This window comes from Aegilops tauschii, chromosome 1, assembly GCF_002575655.3.
Source record: "Aegilops tauschii subsp. strangulata cultivar AL8/78 chromosome 1, Aet v6.0, whole genome shotgun sequence".
In the NCBI taxonomy this organism is placed as follows: Eukaryota; Viridiplantae; Streptophyta; class Magnoliopsida; order Poales; family Poaceae; genus Aegilops; species Aegilops tauschii.
The window spans coordinates 181,081,268-181,087,031 of record NC_053035.3 but is presented as its reverse complement, the minus strand read 5'-3'; positions in this window follow the sequence as shown (position 1 = coordinate 181,087,031).

Here is a 5,764-nt window from a genome sequence, read left to right as displayed (position 1 = left end):
GAAGTACACTGGTTACACTGGCCATCCTGATTTCACGACAAAGTGGCACAGGACTAACTACCACTCAGATTGCACTCAAGTGGTATGTCATTTTTTTAGCCAAGTGCAAAGCTTTTTTTGTTTCTCCTACTGCACATTTTTTAAAACTCCACATGCATTGTTAGTACACATAGAACCACACTTGTTAATATAGTGCACTGCAACATATGCATCACAGAATTGCATTTTTCGCACACACACACCCAATCTGTGTAAAAAAGTGATAAAAGGAAATGACCTCACATGCATTTAAAAGAGGGACTGTCTAGACGTTGAGAAGAACTTTGTATTTTTCGGTTCGTCTGATAGTTATTGATCGGTGATGTGTGTTATTTACTTTGTGCTGCCTTTTTGTCAGATGAGGAGGCTGACTCAGCTGCTGAAGGCGATTTATGGTGAAAAATTGTATAAATCTAAGAACCACCCTGACTGGGTTAAATTGGCAGAGAAGCCCTCTTACCCGGTCGTGCCAGCGCGTGGAACAAACGAGGGTGGAATCTATGTTCTGAGGTTGACGCAGTTTTATGGCGGCCAACGTCTAGTCGAAAAAATTGTCAAAGTCGACGTAATACCATCTCTGTTTCATCTTTTTTGTTACTGTTTTTCTTTTTTGTTTTTTTCACTTTTTGTTCTGACTACAACCTTTTTTTTAATCAGTACTGGTCTGCATTTTTTTAATTTTTTTAGCCTGATGTTGAAGATTGGAAGGCGGAGTACATTTTCTAGCTGCTGTTCAATCCTTTGAACATGTATTATGAAGACATGCCCCTTGAGCTACAAGATCTGATTGCAAGCCTCGGGCTTACTTCCGTGTCGCAGTCGCAGTAACAGTCAGTCGGCATATTTTTCTGCTTAAAAGCCTGTGTATGGACAAGAACTAGGGTTCATGTTGTGTACTGCGTGCTGTCTAAGGTAGATAATGTATGAAAAGACTATTTTTCTATTATTGTGTATCATTTGCTTTTTGCAGCAGCGTATATGGATGAGTTTGTGTGTGTTTTATTTTATATAAATAATACAGTATATATATATATATTCTTTTTGTTCTTACGTGTGCTATTTCTGTTTTTTTGCTCCTCTGCCGTTTTTCGTAGGTGTGCGTTTTTCACCTCTTTTTTCCATCTGTACCAAAACTTTTTTTGCAGAATGGCACTGCATTCATGTGTATAACTGAACTGCATCATGGCTAAGTTCTTTTTTCAGCACAACTTTCCTCTTTTAAAAAGAATCAGGCTCCGTGGGGTCGTCACGCTCCGTCACCCCCTGTCTATCTTAGGGGTGTGGCTCTGGAGTTGCGTGCGTCCTAGGGTTTGGAGAAACAGAATAGCCGCACTACGCCTTTCAACCAAGCGCACTGTGTGCGTTAGCGCGAGGCCGAGCAGGGGGTGGGAGGGGGTATCGTGATCCCCTCCCCACCTCCTTGCGAGGCCGATCCTGAAACAAGCCGGAGCAGGCGGCGACGCGGCGTGCCGCGGAGCCGCATGCGTAGGCGAGTCCGTCACACCCCATCGCCCCTGTCTATCTTAGGGGTGTGGCTCTGGGGTTGCCTGTGTCCTAGGGTATGGAAAAACAGAATAGACGCACTGTGCGTGTCAACCAAGCGCACTGCATGCGTTAGCGTGTGGCCGAGCAGGGGGTGGGGAGGGGTGTCGTGAGCCCCATCCCACCCCCTGCGAGGCTGAGCCTGGAATGAGCCGAAGCAGGCGGCGACGCGGCGTGCCGTGGCGCCGCATGCGTAGGGGAGTCCATCACACCCCGTAGCCCCTATCTATCTTAGGGGTGTGGATCTAGGGTTGCGTGCATCCTAGGGTTTCGAAAACAAAATAGCCGCATTGTGCCTGTCAACCAAGCGCACTGCGTGCGTTAGCGCGAGGCCGAACAAGGGGTGGGGAGGGGGGTCGTGACCCCCTCCCCCCCACCTGTGAGGCCGAACCTCGAACGAGCCGGAGGAGGCGGCGACGCGGCATGTCTTGGCGCGGCATGCATAGGCGAGTCCATCACACCCCGTCGTCCGATGTCTATCTTAGGGGTGTGGCTCTGGGGTTGCGTGCGTCCTAGGGTATGGAAAAACAGAATAGCCAAACTGCGCCTGTCAACCAAGCGCATTTCTTGCTTTAGCGTGAGGCCGAGCAGGTGGTGGGAGGGGGGGTGCTGACCCCCCTCCCCACCCCCTGGGAGGCCAAGCCTGGAACGAGCCGGAGCAGGCGGCGATGCGGCGTGCCGCGGCGCCGCATGCATAGGCGAGTCCATCACACCCTGTCGCCCCATGTCTATCTCAGGGGTGTGGCTCTGGGGTTGCCTGCATCCTAGGGTTTGAAAAAAAGAATAGCCGCACTACGCCTGTCAACCAAGCGCACTGTGTGCGTTAGCGCGTGGCCGAGCAGGGGGTGGGGAGGGGGTTGTGACTCGGCGCCGCATGCATAGGCAAGTCTGTCACACCCCGTCGCCCCTGTCTATCTTAGGGGTGTGGCTCTAGGGTTGCGCCCGTCCTGGGTTTTTAAAAACAGAATAGCTGCACTGCGCCTGTCAACCAAGCGCACTGCATGCGTAAGCGCGAGGCCGGTCAGGGGGTGGGGAGGGGGGTTGTGACCCACCCTCGCCACCCCCTACGAGGCTAAGCCTGGAATGAGCAGGAGCAGGCGGCAACGCGTCGTGCCGCGGCGCCGCATTCGTAGGCGAGTCCGTCACACCCCGTCACCCTGTCTATCTTTGTGGTGCGGCTCTAGGGTTGCGTGCGTCCTAGGGTTTGAAAAACAGAATAGCCGCACTGCGCCTGTTGACCAAGTGCACTTCGTGCGTTAGCGCGAGGCCGAGCCTGGAACGAGCCGGAGGAGGGGGCGACGCGGCGTGCCGCGGCGCCGCATGCGTAGGCGAGTCCGTCACACCCCGTCGCACTATCTTAGGGGTGTGGCTCTGGGGCTGCGTGTGTCCTACGGTTTGGAAAAACTGAATAGCCGCACTGCGCCTGTCAACCAAGCGCATTCCGTGCGTTAGCGCGAGGCTGAGTAGGGGGTGGGGAGGGGGTCGTGACCCCCTTCCCACCTCCCTGCGAGGCCGGGCCTGGAATGAGCCGGAGCAGGCAGCGACGCGGTGTGCCGTGGCGCTGCATGCGTAGGCGAATCCGTCACACCCCGTTGCCCCGTGTCTACCTTAGGGTTGTGGCTCTGGGGTTGTGTGCGTCCTAGGGTTTGGAAAAGCAGAATATCTGCACTACGCCTGTCAACCAAGCGCACTGCGTGCGTTAGCGCGAGGCCGAGCAGGGGTGGGGGGTCGTGACCCCCCTCCCCACCCCCTGCGAGGCCTAGCCTGGAATGAGACGGAGCAGGCGGCGACGCGGCATGCCGCCGCGCCGCATGCAGAGGCGAGTACATCACACACCATCGCCCCCTGTCTATCTTTGGGGTGTGGCTCTGGGGTTGTGTGCGTCCTAGGGTTTGGAAAAACAGAAAAGCCGCACTGCGCCTGTCAACCAAGCGCACTGCGTGCGTTAGTGCGTGATAGAGGCAAAGGTGTCCCGTCTTTCGATGAGATGATGGATATCGCTTTGGTGGAAGTCGACTTTGACGATCCGACTACGAACGTGCGATGACGTCGCGCCTTAGCAATCGCTAAACCAACTCCGAGAGGTTATTGACCACGCCGGAGCACGATCAACCTGACCACGAGGGTCTGTTTCCTGCGAGGAAACAAAGAACAAGCAAGAAACTGAGATTGCAAAACCCAAAGTCTAAACGACGCCCTAAGGGCTGTATATATGGAGGAAGAGGGGGGGGTAAATTTCGTGGCCCTTGGGGAGGGGTCCGAAACCAACCCTATCTCTTGTTTCCCCACACATACGGACTCTAAAAATAGCCTATACTCAAGTATTTCGAAATTACATGGGCCTGGCCCAATAATAAGGTGACGCAGCACCTAGAATAGCCTCTGGACGAAAGTTATGAAGTAGCATCTTGTATATTTCGTCCAAGGCTTCATGCACGCATTATGGTGGCTTCAGTGTCCTGAAATCATCACTTGTAACTCCGTTCTTGTCCCCCATGCGCATGCCATCATCTCCATGCTTGTTCTTGCTCCAATGTTCATCCTTCTCAAAGCTTGGCCCTTCATTTGTAAGCAAAACAAATGTATCCAATTTGGGCAGCATCATATTCTCATGAACATTAGAATCATTACCAAGAAACGAAAGTACCTGGTAATTTAATTGGCGTGCGCGAGCTCTAGTAATTGGTCCAGTATGTATAGCAGCAGGGGTTGTGGGTGTAACAATGGTATTGATGTCCTCATCATCCTCCCCTTCTTGAAATGAAGTCGTCCTCGACGGAAGCTCATCTCCCTCAACCAAATAAGGCTTCAAATCTGCAATGTTAAAAGTGGGACTAACTACAAAATCTGCAGGTAGCTCAAGTTTATATGCATTATCATTTATTTTCTCTAACACCTTAAAAGGACCATCAGCACGTGGCATTAGCTTTGATTTGCGCAAATCAGGAAATCTATCCTTACGCAAATGTAACCAAATAAGATCTCCAGGTGCAAACACAACATGTTTTCTACCCTTATCTCTAGCAAGTTTATATTTAGCATTCATATGCTCAATGTTTTCCTTAGTTAACTCATGCATTTTTAATATCAATTCAGCACGTTGTTTAGCATCAAAATTAACCTTCTCCGAAGATGGAAGAGGCAACAAATCAATAGGTGCACGAGGTAGGAAACCATACACAATTTCAAAAGGGCACATCTTAGTAGTAGAATGCATTGAACGATTATAAGCAAACTCAATATGAGGCAAGCATTCTTCCCACATTTTCTTATTATTCTTCAAAACAGCCCTAAGCATAGTAGACAATGTTCTATTGACTACTTCAGTTTGTCCATCAGTTTGGGGGTGACAAGTAGTACTAAGAAGCAGTTTAGTCCCCAACTTAGCCCATAAACATCTCCAAAAGTGGCTAAGAAATTTAGTATCACGATCTGAAACAATAGTATTTGGCACACCATGCAAACGAATAATTTCACGGAAGAACAAATCAGCAACATTAACAGCATCATCGCTTTGATGACATGGTATAAAGTGTGCCATTTTTGAGAATCTATCCACGACAACAAATATGCTATCCCTCCCCTTCTTTGTTCGAGGTAAACCTAAAACAAAGTCCATAGATATATCCTCCCAAGGAACACTAGGTACAGGCAAAGGCATATATAAACCATGAGGATTGAGTCGTGACTTAGCTTTTTGACATGTAGTGCAGCGAACAACAAAACGCTCAACATCCCGTCTCATCTTTGGCCAAAAGAAATGTGTAGCAAGTACGTCCTCCGTCCTCTTCACGCCAAAGTGTCCCATTAATCCTCCTCCATGCGCCTCCTGCAACAACAAAAGACGAAGAGAGCTAGCTGGAATGCATAGCTTGTTAGCACGGAACACAAATCCATCATTAACGACAAACTTGTTCCAGGTTCTTCCTTCTTTACAATTCTGCAAAACATCTTTAAAATCAGCATCATGCACATATTGATCTTTGATGGTCTCCAAACCAAATATTTTGAAGTCAAGTTGTGACAGCATAGTATAGCGACGAGACAATGCATCAGCAATAACATTTTCTTTACCCTTCTTGTGCTTAATGACATAAGGGAAAGTTTTAATGAATTCAACCCATTTAGCATGTCTATGATTCAGTTTAGCTTGACTTTTAATATGTTTCAAAGATTCATGATC